Raw genomic sequence first — 19,075 nt, 5'->3', positions numbered from 1 at the left:
GATTGACTGGCACCAAAACCTTTGTGATTCTGCCTGGTGTGTTATTAGAGGGCTGGCCCAGGCCAGCCCGTGAGTGCATGTGCACATCTATTACTCAGATCAGTTGATTCTTACATGAATTGCTGCAGGATTTGCCACCAAGATGGGATGCCCATTTTATAGGACCAGGTTTGGGCAGGATAATTGGGCCCTGGGTCCTTTGTTTTAGCTCTAATTTCTTCTTTTGAGTTCTGGATGTCCTTCGTAGACTGTCCTCTTTCTAATGTCAGTCCTCCTTGCTGGCTGGACTGGCTGTCCCAATCTTGAAATGTTTTTGGGTCGCTGCAGTGTTCCTTCCTTTGAAATCCTCTTGGTCCAAGCACCTTGTGGTGGGACGATTTCCTGTCCCAGACGAATCATGGGTCACTGCTACTCTGCTCCAGTTCATTCTTGGTTGGCCAGGGTCTCCCTCAACTGTTGCTCCTGTTAAGGGGCCATTGTTTGTTGTCTGGCTGCTTCAAAGGATGTGCAGTTTGCTGAGATTGTCACAACTGCTTCCGCATGGCTGATACCAATGAGTTGGCTTGTTACATACGTACGACAGAAAGGGAATCCTAGCTGGGAAGACCAAGTCCCCTACACCGGTGACCACATAACAATATAACCCTGACCCAAGCAAACTGCATATCTTTCGGAGTGCCACGACACAATACTAATCCTGGCTCAGTTGATGGTGCTTTGAAATTCAATTTCAACCAACAATTAAATGTTTCTTGTGAAACCCCACTGTGGAGCTCGCAAACCTGACAATTGACCTAATCCTCTCACAACAGATACATCAAAAATTGATTTCACCTCATTGCTAAATTGTCTATGCTACTGTTTTGTATTCCTTTCGTCCTGATGAAGGCTGGGCCCCTTTCCTTCAGTGACATATGGAGCTGAAACTCAAGTAACTTGGGTTGATTTACCCTTTATATTTGACTATCAATTTCATGAACTGACACCTTTAAATTCCTGTTGATTACTTCTCAACTTCTTTTTACGCTGACTGTGTTTTTTTTTACATCATGTGTATCTCTACGCATTTAGGGATGATTTCCCATACACACGTGTTTGTCCTTTTAGTCACAATGTGAAGTACATGTTCACTTTGTCTTATTGATTGCAATATGTTTGCATAACGTCGTGTTAGGTAGCATTTGGAATGCCTGATGTAATATTTTTATTGTATGTTGTTTATTTACATTAAAAATCCTTGTCAAAACATGTGGATACAAAGTCAGCTCTGCTCATTTTTAAATGTATTTTCTTTGTGAAGGAATGAATTTGCAATCGTGTCATATTTCTCTCTCGACCCCAGGCCATTTGGTATGTAGAGAGAATTCTGCCTCCCCAAAACGTGGCAACAATCACCTGTTCACTTAGAATGGCTTCAAAGAAAAACTCTGATAATGTTCACTGCAAGCTAAAAACTCCCTCTTGCAAGATTAACTGGAACATGCCAAGATATTCATGTAATTTTTTCTCCAAAAAAAATGCACAAAATTGCTCGCAGCAATGCACGTTTTGCAAACCAAATAAGTGATTACTTCTGAATAGCATCACTAAAACGTTTTAACATATATTGCAAGAATCAAAATGTACTTTTCGTGGAAAATCAGTCCTTACTTGTTTCAAACAAGAACAAAAATGCATTTTGCTCCTGATATTTAACCTGAGAATGAAACTTCATTATGCTTAATGTCATTTAGTCACATTGCAAGTGGATCTTTTAAAAGCTCCATTATGCTAACACCTTTCAAGGCTATTGTGGCGCAGAAGTCGTCACGTGAAAGGTTTATGGCTGCATATCCAGATTTCACAGAAACAAACCAAATAAGTACATTTGAAGACACGCTTGTGTACACATAGAAATGTTGAATGTCCATACGCATTAACCCAGTTTTCAACCTGACGAACCGATCCCTCTGTTTCCTACGGGCACACTGCCTTAAATGTCGTTTGGCTTTTATACGGTTCTATGGAAGCAGTAGTCCCTCTGGCTCACCATCGAGGTACCATCTAAAGACCATATACATTTAGGAACACATATTTCACAAGGGTTGATTAGCAAATATCTGGCAAAGAATTCCCCACTTATGGCTGTATATTCTACACACACATTTAGTTCTCCCCACCCATACAGTGATCTAATGAAAGATGCAAAACAGAGATGAGCTGGTGTGTTCTGTCCTATAGGTCACTTGTCACACTGTTGACATTGCCTGTTAATATCAAAACGTATACACCACGCAATTAACATGCCTAATTCCTGCTAGGCCTTTTAGCATAATATTTCTTGTTCCCTCTTCTGTTAACACTCAATATATGTATTGTGAAAAACCCAAGAGTCTTTCCCTGCCTACCCCCCGGGGATCTTCTATGCAGGTGGCCAGGGGCACACCATTGCTTTTGGATCCCAACCCTGAGGGTGGAGAAGCCAGGGAACATCACCTGGCTGGAGGGTCCTCTGGGATTGGGAAAGAAGGGTCCAAGGGTGAGACGGGGTATTCCCCACTTTTCAGTCCTGACTTTCCCAACTCCCCCTCCACTGTTGTAGGGTATTTTCTTGCCTGTCCTACTTTACACCAAGACCTTCTGACAAATATTCACTTTCGGAGGAAAGTAAGGGAAGGTGAAATCTCAGTACAGCAAATCCCTTCTACTAACTTACCCTCCAGTCCCTCTAATAGTAAACCCGACGCGGAGGCCCCATATTTTCCTTCCCTACTAACCCCATCCACTAAGACTACCAGAGTGAAAGAACTAAACCCCCTCCCCATCTCTAGTTATCATTATCCTGATAAATGTATGTATTTATTATTTATTTATTTGTATTTAGTTTGAAAACCTTTACAAACTTAAAACATATTAACATCACATAAGGTCAAACAAATCAAAATACACGATATATATTTCCCCCATAAAGAAATTCCACATATTCCATATAAGGACTACACCGGCCAAGTTATCTCATCCGACAGTGTACAACCACAATTAGTGGCTCGATCAGATTTTGGCATCACAGAAAGGTACTCTGTATTAAATATAATTCACTGTACATGTTCCATAATGCCTTTAAAATCTTCAAAACTATAAATACTAAAATGTAACAGTCATCAACTATACACACTAACAAAAATAAAAGTAACTATTAGTACAGTTTGGTATATTAGATAGATCGATTAACAGTCATTATTTGAGAGCAAGTGAAAATTGTTACTGATACACCGATGGTTATTCCTGGGAAGCAATTTCTCAATGGTACACCAAAGTCTGTACAATGCTAGCTGTACCCATTCACTCTCCCTATTGAGGCAAACGTTCCAATAGGCATCCTGGTTTATAGAGTCATAATTATGCACAAAACCACCCAGTGCAGTCATAATAGCCGGTCCCAGAGTTCTGCACTCTGTAAATAAGTGTTTAGCTGTTTCAAGTGTACCTGGACTATTACAAATATGACAGGTCCTGAGCTGAAGCAGGATCTTAAAATAAGCCCCACAAGTTATTAATCGAGGAAGTTGGTTTATCCTTAGTCTCAGTATAAAATGCCAAACCTTGGAGTTGGGACACTGTCTCAAATATCTTTGAGGTTACAAAAACCCCAGGGTGACATTTCAAACATGTACATATGTGCTCAATGAAGAAAGGTGCATGTAATTATTGGTCCAATCGCATTTCTTCAATTTGCTTTTAAATAGCTGTTACAGAATAACAAGTCTAGAGACTCGTTTGAAGTCAGGGAACCAACCAATATTCTCATACAGTCTAGATATTAGGCTGTTGAATTCCTCTCCTTTAGACTTTTTACATGTACCCAAAGCGGACCCCAGCAAGGAAAGCAATTGACATTTTGGTCCAGTATAAATGATAAGGTGTAGCAACCCCTGCTTAATCAGTGCTTGGCCCTTTGGAGAGATTAACCCCAAATCTAATTTAAGGTACTCCACAGGGGTCGAGGGTCGTAATTTTAATATCCGCTTCCAGAATTAACCCTCAATTTTGTCAATCCAATGTAAATCACTCATGGCCAAGGCATCTAAGCCATATAGTACTATGGGACAAAGACACTGGCTGTAGAGGGTCATTATTCCCTCGAGTGAATAGCCTGCGGTTTGATTTGTAAACTTTCCGATCAAATGAGTCAAACATCTTGCTTTTATAAATGTAGCCTTTTTTTATGTGGTATAGGAACTAGAGGTACTCATTTCCAACCCTAAATTGGGATACTTTCCCACAATGTCATGCGCTCCCAGTCTGGTAATAAAATGTGGGCACTTGACCTTCTTGGGCGCAACCACCATAACCTTTTTTTTATCCACGTTGATACTAAGGTCCTTTTCAACAGCGTAATTTACCAAAGTATCAAACATGGCCCTTGCTCCACTGTAGGTGTGGTTGAACAATACCAAGTCACCCGCGTATAACATACAAGGTATTGTCCGACCACTGATGCTTTGGCAACAACCAACTACTTGGGTAAATCGCAAAGGTAGATCAGACATATAGATGTTGTACAAAAGGGGGGCCCAAGTACAACCCTGTTTTACCCCCTATAGATGTTGACCAGGGTGGTCAAGTCACCCTGATCGTCCAATCACACATGCGCTTGCGTGTTAAAATGGAGGCCCTTAAGTACAGTACACTCATAAGCCACAGGGGACACCCCCAGTTTTCCATTTTAAGCCATAGCTTAGCGCGACACACTCATTTGAAGGCCACCCGGAAGTCCACATAGATGATATACAGTGTCGACACCCCTGCAATCCCCAGACAAACGTGGATTTTCTAAACATTGTATTCATAATTCTCAGTTTGAGCGTTACAGCACCCTGGGCGAAAACCCGGCTGCATAAAATGTTGTAGTTGTGCCACATCAACACAATTCTGCAAGTCCTGAAGGACAAATGTGTCAAAACATTTTCCTGTGACGTTTAATAAAGACAGCAGGCTGTAGTTAACCGGCAGGTCCCGATCACCTTTTTTAATAAACCAGTACTAACACAGATTGCTGCCAAGAGGTCCGAATTACCAGTGTAGCACACATTTTGTCAAACAAGATTATCAAAATGGATGCCCACTTAGAAGGGTTCTGCTTCAATACTGCATTGGCAAGGACGTTTGGCCCTGGGGCCCTGCAGTAATTAAGGTTCACAATCATAATTTCAATTTCTTCCTCCCAAATTATCAATGGCCAGCCCCCAATCAGAAATCGAGGAGGAGAGGCTGCAACAAAGGTGCCTGTGTTCTCCTTAATATGATTGTGCCACTCCTGGATAAGGTTTAGAATATTTTCCCTACTGTCCCCTTCAACCGTAGATAGCATAGCCCAAATATTCCTAGTGTTACCTCTCCTAACTTTCAAGATCATACTTTGCAAATTGATATTTTTTATAGAGCACCTCCAGCACTTAAGCCAACCCTTGTAGTTGTTCTTAATTTGTCGCACCCGACTGATCTTCTCAACTCCAGCCACCTACCACCTCGCACTACTCTAATTTACCTACACGTACATCTCTTAAACGTCCCAGATGTCCCTATCAAATGTGTTATCAGTTTTATTACTGACCAGCAGGTACCTCTTAGGGCAAGAACCTACTTGGGTCATTTAAGCCATGCTTCAACATCGTTACAACCCAGTGTGTCCAGGGACTTAATATCCTCGCCATTGAGCGCGGTGACCCCCCTCCCCCTTTTGATGGTTTCTAATGGTCCAGTGTATTCGGTTCCCAGCATGATTAAGCTTCAAACCGGAACAGCCACGGGAAACAATCTAATTCAGCTGTAAATCAGGCTTTAAATGAATGGTGTGGGCCAGAATGTCATGGTCACTATAATCATTAGCAATCACACTGAGGTCCCAGGTAGCCGTGAGACAAGCGTTATTCCCAAAGAAATAATCAAGTGTGGCCTGGCTATTATTGACAACCCATGTGTATTGCCCTGGCATGTCATCCCTGGTTATGCCGTTCAACATAATGAGGTCCCAATGCCTCAAAAAGGTGACCCATTGTTTTCCGTTAAAATTACTCTCCCCCCGTCGCATCTCACAGTGTTGAGCCACATTGTAATAGACAAAACACTGTAATTCATCTAAACATCTTGCATTAAAGTCCTCACCCAACACGATAGGGCAGTCCCCCTCCCCATAGCTCAAATCACCCACTGCCAAATTTACTTCCAAAGAGGTTTGTACTTCATCTATACATTTAGTACGAGGAGGAATATATAGGTTTCTGACCAACATACTCCAATCATCAACCTCATTGCCTGACCGTAGCTCAACACCTTGGATATTACCCCCAACTGTGGCCATCAACACTTGGTGTGAGCTTATATTCTGGCTGACTCCTATGATAAGCCCCCCAAAAGGCCTTCCCTCCGGGTCTTTAGTGGCCATGATTTGATAGAGGTGGAAGCCCTCAACCTGTACTGGGCAATCAAGCTAGGTCTCCTGTAATAAGAAAACATCATAATTGTCAATATGTGCATAGACCCCTCAGGATGCAAAACGTGGCTATGCCCCAGAGTGTTCAACCTAGCTATCCTTAGGGGTCAATTACATCCCAACCAGGTACTTGAGTACTCCTTTTCTTTTTCTGGTTTACAGGAACCCAGTACACCTCTTCATGGCTGGAGTAAGTATGAGCATAAACAGCCTGGGTTAAATGAGTGGCATTTAGACTGCTACACCCCTGATTCCCAGCCATCCGGGCCTGCCCCCTGTGATACAACACAGGGTTATCTGACACAAGAGGCCCAGAATTTACTAGTGGAGCGCCACATACTAGTAATTTCAAACCTAAAGAATACAGAGTGTCCACACTAGCACCCAACAAAAGGAAGAAAAGGAGGAAAAGGCTGAACACCTCATACTCTTAACATTGAGAAGGAAAAGATAAGGTTAACAACAATACCTCTTTCTTATCATAAGAAAACCCTATGACCAGAAATATGGCACCCCCCCTTCTTGATAATGACTTGTCAAAACCTCCTCTGCCCACTCAGCCTTCTTGGGATGTATTCAGGCACATTCTGCTCTTTTCCCCAAGCACCACTTAAGTACTGGGATAAAGAAGGGGAGATCAAGAGGAGTACAGCTTTCCTATTAGAAGCACCATTCTAGTACTGAGAAGATGATGCAGATTAAGGCACATCAACCTCTCCATTTTTCATGTCCCCTTAACAAGACCAGACACAGTCAGGCAATTGACTTTCACTAGGCACACCTGCAACCTCTAAGCCCTTTAAACCAGTATAAAGAGCACCCAAGCACTCCATGGTTCAGCCGAGTAGGAGGTCAGATGGAAGTCGTAGCTGAGTCGGAGTTTCCCCAAGACCAGAAGGCAGAGAGTGGGGTGCCGAGATGCTTGCCCCTGCAGAGTAAGGCAGGCAGGCAGGAAGAAGTGTGGTGAGGGAGCCGTGTCTCCAAGGAGCCAAAGTCCAGAATTGGGAGGCAATGCAATACCTCCAAGACTCTGTGAATTATTTGTTCCTCTGGGAAGTGAGAAGGAGCCCAGGAGGGTCTCTGGGGCAGGGTGCGAGGCCCTAACCTTAGCGGTTGATGCCAAAGCCATCAGAAGCAGCCGTGTGACTGGTGAATTTCTCTAATTGACAGAAACCCGATACACAAGTAAGGTCTGCTATCGCTACAGTGTATATGAGCAAACGTGTGCAGGCGGCACGCTAATGAAAGCTCTTGCTATTGCTACAGTGTGTTTCAGTGAACGCATGTGGGCGGCACGCTAATGAAGGTTTGTAATGGAAGCAAAGCAAAAGTGTGCAGAGAGGAACTTTTTACACGAGAAACAAAGTTACAGAGTGGTCGTGTATAAGACTGTACGTTCCGTACAAGAGTGTGCATTCTCGAAAGACTTTGTGGTTGGATTAGGAACTCCTGTGAGGAAGAGGGAGCTGTGTTAAAAGCGAAGTGGGAGCAAAATCCTAGAGTAAAGAGAAGGAGACTTGTTAAAAGTGTAAAGAAGCATTGGGGTGGCCCCCAGGCAGGACCCCCAAGGAAAACAGAAGAAACATTGATCAAGTAAAGGCACCTGGTTGCGCGACCTGTAGTGGGTGGACCGTGCGGTCTGACAACTGCGCCACGACCAGGGGGGCCCTAAGCTGAATGAAGAACAGTGAACTGACCTGTAATATTATACAAGAGGCAACAATGAGCCAGTTACATATTTTGAGGAATATAAACCAGTCAAGAAGGTCCGGCTCAGGGCGAGGGACGCCTGAGAGACCCGCTACTGAAGAATATCCTGACAAGAGAAGGTATTTTGAACTTTTATCCAGTCAAACACACTTGTCAAGAGAATCGGAAGACTTTGTGGAACTTTCTAAATCTGAGTGCTTTGAACTTGGGGAAGGGAGCTGCAGAGGAGCTCTGCTGTTATACTAACTTCATTCTTGAACATTTCCTGAGTGCCTTGAACTTGGGGAAGGGGAGCCACAGAGGAGTTGTACTTTCTAGCTTACTTTACTTTGAACACTATTGAGTTGGCCAAATCCCATTCACCCTGTTATTCTGTAGAAGGGAGGGCAAGCATAGGTTTTGACGCAGACAGACTTTTACTTTGGACTTACAGACTTACAGAGACGTTTTTATGGGAGGGCAAAAGGGTCACTTGCCCAAGGCCCGCACCTTGAAGGGGGCCACGGGGGCTGCCTGATATGAAGAAGTAAGATTCCATTGTTCACCAGTCTTAAATAGCACGTCAGGATATTGTATGGGGTGCTTCTGAGGCTCTAAACCCATTGCCTTTCTGTTTTGACAAGTACATTCTTCCTTGGTCAGTTTATTATGTATTGCTTTCTTTGTTCACTGTGGTATAGATAGTTTGTGTGTTCCTTACGGCACAACTCTGTAGCATTCTGTCTTTCCTGTGGGAATTATGTTGATCATGTGCAATAGGCAACAGGTAAATGCATATTGATAAATTGAGTGCCACATTGGTTCAGAGGTTAGCTCAGTGTGTGAAGCACCCATTGCAGAGATCTGTGTTCATATGCAAAATTAGAATACCACAGGCTGGCTGATCCTTTCTTATGTCTGAAGTTTATAAACCTGCCTGCATATGCACTTGTTTTTGCAGAACAACATCTGCTATTATCAGCAATGTACCTGCACCAGATAGGGGTTGCTATAAAAACGAACATATCATCCGTATGGTGAAGGTCTAGAAATTGGTTTGTTCAGATGGGGTGTTATAAAACCTGGGCAGTCGCCTCCAATGATGGTATAAACTGTAGTTCCAAGAGGTGAATAAGTATCCAAATTCAAGACCATGGAACAAAAGCGTTCCTTCTTGTATCCTGGATTTGCCAGCAGATGATACAGTGATTGTGGTCAAATCATCTAATATGTCTTCCGTTACTTTGCTGTCTTCTGTGAGATTGGCCTTCTTGCATGCTGCTGGTATCATTTAGCCCATTACTTGATCTTTCTTCTTATGTAGGCCATTTGTGTGGATGGGTTAGTAGACAGAAGAGAGCAGACCAGATGTTGCAGGCCTCAGGCAAGTATACTGTAAGGTCTGCTTGTTTGACACAAGAAACGGGTTGCTTTTTGATAGAGATCAAAGGTTTTTATGCACGTTTATAAATGATGTCACAAGCCATTGTTTTGGAAGTATTTAAAGCTTTAAAATACAAAAGACAAACCCAGATTAAATGTGTTAAATCACATCGATTGGTACGCTGGTATTTATATACTTCCCCTGATGATGGAGAGAATGTAGACAGAATCATTCCCATTTTGCATAACACCCTTCTATAATATTTTGTTTAAAACTTGTCATGTTTGGTAAAGTATTGGTCTTCAAATGCTATTTGTTTATCATTCTGATTAAGTCACCTTACCCTCTTCATTCTTGCTCTAAAGGGAGTAACGGTGCTTAATATGCTGCGAGACAGCATGTCAACCTATAGGTTGTGAGCGCAACGGGTGGGAGCATGGGGCGCAACCAATATTCTTGATCCCTTAATTCCTTTGGTTTGGTGGAGGGGGGCCCTCAAAGATGTCCATGCCCAGGGCCCCAAAAGTGGTTAAAATGGCCTTGCAGACTTAGACTCGCCTTAGTTTTCCTTTCATTAGGGAACATTCCCACGTTGGAGTTTAGGGCAAGTTTAGGTATTTTCCCATCTTGACCACTGAAATAAAGGTTTTTGAAACCCTTATTTAGTGTCTGTGTCATCTTTCGATACCATGCCTCTCTCATGGCATGTAGGTGATTAATAAAACGTGAACCTCGCTAGGAAGCAATGGCGCACTGTACATAGCAGGAGGTGGCAGGAATCTCCTTGTTGGTCTACGGGCCTCATCTGTCTGTAAAGTGGTCCTTGAAGATCAAGAGCTTCAGATCTTCCTGAATCGCAGGAGCCAGCCTGATGTAAGCATGTATTTTGTTCCAGAGTGTCAGAGCATAGCAGGAGAATGCATGTTTTCTGGTCTTATCCGTATTGTACTTCTTGGATTACAGTCTGGTGATATCCTGACTCCTGGTGTTGCGTTGACCTGCTGAGATGGCAAGGATTCAAAAACAAGTTTCCACTCATCCTCTGAAATTATACATTCACTAGCATTGTTAAACATTTCCAAATATTCTTTCTCTGCAACGGTTAACCCTTAAGGGTGAAAAGGATTTTGTATCCCTAAGGCTAAAGAGAAAGGGTATGACCACCCTCATTTTGGGATGGGCAATATATCCCTAAGAAGGAAGGAAGGAAAGAAAGAAAGAAAGAAAGAAAGAAAGAAAGAAAGAAAGAAAGAAAGAAAGAAAGAAAGAAAGAAAGAAAGAAAGAAAGAAAGAAAGAAAGAAAGAAAGAAAGAAAGAAAGACAGGCACAAAAGGGTGAGAGATCCCTTAGTGAGTATATAGTGCTGCCTAGCCTGAAGGTAACATAGCGCTTTACAATTAAAAAAAGGCAAAATGTAACAAATTGCTAAACACACTAACAGCACTTTTTACAATCCTAACATTAAAAAGTGGTAACATGATCATCTGGATAGGAAATATCACATAAATTATGGTTAGGCCATAGAAAAATAAGGTGTTTCCAAGCATTTGAAAAGCTAGGAGAGGAGGAGGTAAACTAATATCGGGGGACCAGGTGTTTCATGCACAAGGGGCCAAAATCAAAAAGGGTTGGCCAGAAAATCATGCATGTCTGCTGCAGAGGGTGGAACGCCGAAGGATGTGTGTGCTCCGAGTGGCGCTCGACTAACTATTGAGGTAAGGTTTTGCCACAGGTTAAGTTGGTTCACCTAAAACCGCAGCCTTATAAGTGACATCTTGAAAAGTGAATTAGGTGCTAGTGAAGAAGAGAGATTAAAATAAGGGTAATGTGCTTGCATTTATGCAAGCGAGTGATCAGACAGATGGCAGAATGTAAAACAGTCCTTAAATGTGCTAATGAAATAGCCTGGAGGGGCTGTCAACACTACATTACCACAGTGCAAACATCTGAGGGAGGCAAAAAAAAGAGGAAATCTTCGGAAAAAGAGAAAACTGAAAAAAAACTGCATAAACGAGAAACATGACATTTAAACTTCAAATTATGAGTAAAGCCAGGTTAGGATTGATGACTTTTGAAGAAAGGGGAAAAAGACATTTTTGTGTAAAACAAAGAAATGTAAGAAACCAAAATACACAAACTTTTGGTAGGTTTGCGTTTGAGAGAAAGTGAGGACATCGGGTCCTTGAAAGCAGTGAGGCACTCCCATAGGGGGACATTATCGGTTGGGGGTGAGACATTGAGATAAATCTGGGTGTTGTGCTCATAGTGGTAGACAAAGATGCATGATCCAAACACTTCATTTCCTCAAAATTCCATGTAGAGGTTGAACTACATGGGTTATCAAACTGACTCCAAAAGGACCCCATACTGCATCAGCAAAGGGGTCTTGCTAACTGATCCAACCTTTACAAACTGCATAGGACTATGCCAAAAGGAGGATAGCTAAACCAGGACAGAATCAGCTAAGCCCACACAGGTGCATAAAATGGAAATCACAACCTCATAATAAACAATATCAAATGCTGCAAAGTGCTCCATAAAAATGACCAGGCAGGCACCACCGATGTCCAGCATGTGCAAAGCATTAGCGAACACCTGAAGGTTGGCAGTTTCAGTGTTGCACCAAGGACAGAAGCTGGATTGCTTGTTCGTTCCTGAACAAACCGGATTGGAGGGAAAGGAATGATGAGCTGCTGCTGCACACTTTCCCAGAATCTTTCCTAAAAAAAGGCCAGGATGTAATAGGTTGATAGCTGGCTTTGTCCTGAGGGTCGGGATTGTTTTTTAAAAGTTTTTTTTTACCAAACGGTGCAGCTGAACATACATTCCAGAATCAAACAAAATCCATTGCCTAAAAGAAGTATCGATCAATGACAATCAAAGAGTGCAAATAACATCAGGGATAGATTCAATAAGATGAGCTGAAGTGAATCATCAGTATAAAAAGTTGGCATCCTAGCAGAGAAGGTTGAATAAACAGATTCTCAAATTGGGACCAATCTAGCAGTAATAGGGGAAAATGGTGTTTTTGAGATTAACTTCGGAAGCAATCGTTAATTGAATATTTTCAATCTTCTCATTAAAATAAAAGTAAAAAATAGGCCTGGAATACCTAAAGAGATAATAAAGGAATACAAGAGGGATTTACCCACTGCTGCAGTGCCATCTTCGTTTGGGGTAATGATGCTTCACCAACCCCCTTCCCGCCATGCCTCCATTAGACATAGGAACATCACCGTAATCTATTGGTGAGCTTCCCTGTGTCCCTCAGATGTCAACTACTATGAGAAGTGTCTGTTTTGGAGTGACCAGAGCTGGTTTTGAACGCAGGGCACTGTTTCCTTGGCATGCAGCTGTCTCTCCGTATCAGGGCTACTGCCAACATCCTCCATCTTGATTTGGGTTAGTCAGACTTCACCATTTCCCCACCCTTCATTGGATGAAGGAGTGTCCCGTTACCTGCATCACCTTGTTTGTCTGAGCTTTCCAGGGCATTCCAAGTCCGAGCATCAGTGTAAAGGGTGGCAAGCTATGGGTGGGGACTGTATACCGCCCATTATATGCCTGTCCATTTGAATGTGATTTAGTGGTAACTACATTTTCATGGTATCTGCTTGTTACAGTCATGTGTTTCTTCTCTTTACCAGTTCCTATTCATATTTCCACTCATTTATCTGTAAATGTTACAAAAGTCGCCTGACCATCTGCATGCATTAACGTTGAGCTTATGCTCCTAACAACACCTACAAATAATTCTTTAGTAGGTGTTTTTGATCAATGCTTGGTCTGAGGAATCCAATGCTATCCTCATTGATGATTTAATTTATTAATTTGATCTTGATGTTTCACTGAAAAATGCTTAAATCCTACTTTTGACCCAATTTTATATTTATTGATTCCCAATAAATATTTAGTCCTTTGCACATACCATCCTACCGCACTGGCAGTGGTTTAGCTATATAATTTTGAAAGATATTATATTGCATCTTTTGAGTCTTCTTTTTTGTCCCTAATTGGAATGCATGTCACTTTTTATGAATCCCCTACTACTTATTTATATTTTTATTTATTGTATGTTCCTCCTCCTATATTGAAACCTCCAGTTGGGTTGATTTGTGGCATCATTGTTCCCACTGCTGTACTCGGGAGACCCCCGGCCAGTCCATAGAGCTGAGGTTTGCTCCGAAGTACTTTAAGACGAGATAGCTGCACCTTGAGATGGATGGCGGTGCAGATGTCTTACTCCAACACCAATCAATAAGGACAACTCAATGGTTTGGCAAAGGGAGTCAGTTTAATGACTAGTACAAAAACCGGGGAATCATGGCAATCAGCTGTGATCCGATAGTCTGTCTCGCTTCAACTCCACCGAACTTCATAAAGAACGCATCATTTATACTGAAAATTTGTCAGTTAATAAGCATTTCTATTGGTTCGGAAAAGGTAACTTTAATATAGGTGCTATATCTGTATATGGTAACGGAGTGAGGGGATTGGGTAAATACTGTCAGGTGGGCGTCTAAGCCCTTCCTTCAAAATGACTACTGTAGACATCACTAAAAGTACGAAGTCCCATTGGTTCTACTAACTATAGGACCCTAGATTATTTGGTCCATTGTGATTGGGTTGGCACATACCCCATGCATAAATTGCCAGTTTGCTTAGCAGCACGCAGAATGGTCAGCCAGGTGCAGGGTGCCCCCTCAGCTACCCGGCCTTCCTCCAATTAAGGTTACAATCAGTCATCACTTCAACAACAATGTGTCAATTATGTTACTGTGGTTGGCCTCGAAACTGCATCTTCTGTCTGGGAAAGTTCAGATATCTCTTCCTGGGCGGATGCCAAGCGTAGGTGTGAACTCATGCTTCTTCACGCGCAGATGGTCACGTGATGCAGACACTGTGAATTTGCCTAGTTTCTCTTGATTTGTGCATTTAATTCTTATTCGGCTTGCTACCTGCCTACACTTCCTTATCTTGACCTTTCAAAGACAGGATATTCTGTTCCTAGGTTTCAATTAGATGTAGCTACAGTTTGTTTCTTCTATTGGTATGACCTTGGCGCTCCTGGCATGAGTTGCATCTTCTGAGTTTCGATTCAGCCGTCTCTTATTTTGCTGGAATATGAATCTTGTCTTGTTTGGCCTCTAGTAACCTGAGTTGATTCTGCTTTTCGTGCAAAGTGGAATCGCACTTATGATACTGTGCTTTGTTTTGAGGTAGATTATGTATAATGGTGCTCGCTGCGCTATTCTTCTACTTAGCATAGCAAGCCACACTGTTTTCTTAGCTTTCTTGCGATTTCAAGCATATGTACAGGCGTAAACGGATCGACTGTATTCCTTTTGGTTACAGCTTAACTCTCTTACGCTTTGATAGCTTTCTATCACTTTAAGCTCACGATCTCTTTTCTCATGGCATTTCATCTCCTTGTGTCATTCTTGGTTCGTCATTTGTTCTATCTGTGAGTCCGTCCGGGCTCTCGTGATGTCACCATTCGTCTTCCATTAAGGCCTTTTTGGTTTCTTCCGGGACGGTACTTAGGAAATCTTCATTTCGTCTCCTTTGTTGGTAGGGTTTTCTCAATGGATACCTTACTGTCCATGGTTGTCTGGGTATTGGTACTTCAATAGGTGTTGCTCTTCTGATGGGTACTGGGCAGAGCCCTACTGTGGCTCTCCGCTGGTTTATTTGCTCATCATACGTCACATATTTTGGTGTGAACGTTCCTGGTACTTCAAAATGGGCGATGGGAGTGCAGGCCTTATTTGGGACCTCCTCTACACTCTCCCCTCTGGGCTATTCATCGACCACTTTCACCTCCTTCTTTGGACGAAATTCACTTGATTCTTCTATATCTATCTTCACTTCATCGCCTGGGTTAATTCCTTCTTCGTCTTCTGGATCTATACATGATGGTTTGAAGAAGTGTCTCTTCGGAATCCATATCTTTATTACTCCCTTCAGGCTTCCTGTTGTTCTTACATGTTCATCTTTATTCCATGTCATGAGTTGACATTATCCATTTGGGCTACAGTAAACCCATCTTCCCACATAGTTTCTGTGCTTCCTGGGATAGAGAAACTTTGTACCTTCTGGCGCGTGAATGCTAGATTTCACAAAGTCTCTTATTTCTTCATCAGTCAGGTCTTTGGGCATCCATTCTGGCTTGACATCAATCATGATCTTCATCCCTATGGCTTTCTTTGCAGGTTTCTGGCATTGCGGGATTATTATCTTGATAAAACAAAATCCTAGTAATATCATCACTAGCAGGGCTCCTAGGAACTTGAATATGTCTGCCATCCATTGTGGGATCCAAGAGAATAGTGATCCAAATCAACTGTCATCATCAACTCCGTCAGTTTCGTCGATCATCTGGTTCTGTAGCTTCGTCAGCATACCTATAGCTTCTGTTAAAGTTAAATTTTCCTCGTCGTGAGAAGGTTAAATGTGCAACATGATTCTCCTATTTTTGCACAAACTCCTCCATCCATAGCTGTGATCATGTCAAGGACATGTCTGTTCTGGAGAGTCGTCAGTCGATGGCTCTTAGCTCTTCCTTGATTGTATTGAATCCTTTTATAGTCATGCTGATGGTCTGTAGTAACTCCCATCTGGTTATCTGCAACCATTTAGTATTTACTCCAACTTGGATTCTTGGCATAAAAATCGTTGTGAACGGGGGGCGTGGCCTGGAGCCGACTCGACAGGAATGCTTCCCTGAGAGCTCCCGTCCGACCCAATGCGCCCTTGCAGATAATGTCAGTTTCTCCCCTCTGTTTTCACCTGTAATTCAATCTACAGGCGGGGGAACCCCCCTAGCACCCATCGACCGAGTGGGTCCCGGCATCAGCCTGAAACTACGGCAGAAATCCTTTCAACCGCCTCGGGGCCCACTCGGCGGAGGAATGGCCGCCGCAGCTGCGAGCATCGGATGTAGCCCAGGAGGGGGCAGTGCGGACACAGAAGCCCTGCCGATCGGCAACCGCACATGACGAACCAGTGTTTCCTGCTCACCTCCCGCAGCTGAGACCCGCTGCCTCCGGACCCTGCATCCTGCCTCCCCAGCCAGCATTTCCCTAAGCAGCGGTACCCCCCAACGGGCGAAGTTGCCAACCCTGCTCAGCCCTTGATGCGCTCCCAGGCCTCAGTCTGCATACGTCCCGCAGCACAATTCTTCCAACCTCCCGGCAGCCCCAGCGAACGCTAACGGCCCAGCGTTAGCCAGCAGCATCCCGACGGGAGTGCTCTCCATCCACGCCCGTATCGGATCTCCACATGGGGCGGAGGAGCAGCCGCCTCCCCCCTCTCACCCGCCTGCCGGGACGCAACAATGGTCTGCCCCCCCCCCCCGAATCCAGAGTCAAGCGGCGCTGCAAGCCGCATACCCAGCACGGCCACCTGCTTTTGGCCCTCCTCAGGGGGCCAGCGGTTGCTCCCCAACACCTGAAGCCAGCCGTCCATCAAGCCTGCACTCCCCGAACTACCTCAAAAGACTACATAGCATCCTCCGAGGCTCCGACCCGCGGGCCTCCCTCTTTACACCCGGGGCACTGTGCGGGCGGAAGGGCAGCTGGTTCAACGCGCCGCAGCCCGCCCGACCTGGAACGACGCCCGGGGGCCTAGGACCCACGCTGCAGACCCCACAGTTTTTCCGCCTCTGGGCCCGGCGGCCATCTTGCGGATCCCCCCCGGGACCCGGATCACACGCCACTGCACCAGGGCCTCCTGCCCACCTCACCAAAGCTCGCCTGGATCCTCCTCCCCCCAGCCGCCCGGGCCAGCACGCCCATCACATCAAGCTGATACCCGAATTTGCACCCCAACTCCGGTGCTCCTCCCCCCCTCCCCTCATCGGCCTGCTACCACCATATATCTTCCGGCCCCCCTTCCTGGCCCACCTCTCCACAGACCTGCAGGGGTTGCTACCCCCACTACTTATCCAAGTTACCCCGGGTTACAGGAAGTGCCCGGATCCTCTACAGCTGCACAGCGACCCCCCAACATAGGGGCCGGGAGGTGAGGAGTTGGGGGAGGGAGCGGGAGTGCGGCCTACTTGCTCCAGGGGTGCGGCGGGGAGAGGCCCCACGGACTCGCCGTCCCAACCCCTCGGGCCCCACATCGGCAGATCTATCCTGGACACAGGCGCAGCCACTGCCACAACTTTGGCTTCCTCACGCTTCCAGGACCCCCCTCCCCAAAAATCCTTAGACTTATCCCTCTTGACTCAGGCGACTCCCGCCTCTGGACTCGGAGTCCCAGCCCCAGAACCTCCCGGAAATCACACAGCTCCCACTGTCTTACCCACACTGAAGAGCTGCCACTCTCCCTAATCTTCCACAACAATCTCTAAAAACGCGAAGACACCCAAACAATCGGACATGGTCACCCTCATGACGTCTGCGGCTGTTGAAAGAGCCAAGAAAGCCGACCCGCCGGGGGATACTAACAAAAATAGTGGACCACCAGCTGCAGAAGCAGATTCCACTCTGCCACAAGCTGCAACTAAAGCTGATCTGCAAGACTTACTAGCGGCCCTAACCAGGGAAATCCAAAAAAGCTCTGAGGAAATCACAAAGAAAATAAACACTCTGGACAAAAGAATGGGGGAAGTGGAGCATCAGACTGCCGAAATTGAATCCGAAGTCTGTGACCAAAGATTCGAAGAGGAACATAACAAGGACAGGATAGCCGACCTCGAAGCTAGATGCAACATCCTTGACGCAAAACAGGAGGATTTGGAAAACCGATCAACGAGGAACAACATCAGAGTCCGAGGGATCCCAACCACTATCCCGGAATCAGACCTGAAAGCTTACATATCGGACCTCTTTCGATTTATCATCACCCTCCCAGACAACTCCCCACTAGAATTGGACCAAGTGCACAGAACCACTTCAAGGAAGACTTCCACACTCCCTCCAGATGTTTTGGCCAGAATACACTTTTTTCAGATAAAGGAGGACATTATGCGAGAAGCAAGGCAAATGAGACAGATCACCTTCCGAGGGTCTATGATCTCACTCTACCAAGATCTAGCGAGCGCAACACTCTTGAAACGGAAAGCCATGCGGCCCTTGACAACCTGGCTACAAGAGAAGAAAATCCCATACCACTGGGGTTTTCTCACCTCAGTGAAATTTAAATGGGATGGAGCACAGAGGCAAATACAGTCGTTGAGAGAAGCGGAAAAACTCATGGGCATAAGCAATACAGTCCCCAGCGATGAACCCGAAGTACCAGTTCGTCCCCCCCCGGGACGATTCCCCTGGAGGGTCATGGTCCAAGCCCAGCAGACGACGCAGACTCAGGGGCCCTCCGAAAAAAGACAGCGATAGTGGCTGAGCATGCGACAGCAGATTCCTGGTCCAGGAGGCGGTGGACCCCCCATGCAGCGTTCACCCAAGAACAAATGAGGCCCCTCTGGAGCTAACACAAGCAACTCACATGCACCCATACAGAGGAGTATCCTCCGGCTAGCTTCCACATGGTTTGTCTCGGCGGCCCAGTTGGCCACACAGAGCGCA

General features: G+C 44.8%; 1 protein-coding gene across 8 annotated transcripts in view; it reads left to right on the top strand.

Annotated features, from left to right (window-relative positions):
• Window positions 1–19,075, top strand: part of TPK1 (thiamin pyrophosphokinase 1) — a 2,318,051-nt gene that overhangs the window by 2,195,192 nt on the left and 103,784 nt on the right. The window lies entirely within an intron of this gene.

The sequence above is a fragment of the Ambystoma mexicanum genome, chromosome 2q (assembly GCF_040938575.1).
Source record: "Ambystoma mexicanum isolate Mex_15411 chromosome 2q, UKY_AmexF1_1, whole genome shotgun sequence".
Lineage (NCBI taxonomy): Eukaryota > Metazoa > Chordata > Amphibia > Caudata > Ambystomatidae > Ambystoma > Ambystoma mexicanum.
The sequence above is the reverse complement of the archived record's forward strand: the minus strand, read 5'-3'. Positions and strand labels throughout refer to the sequence as shown.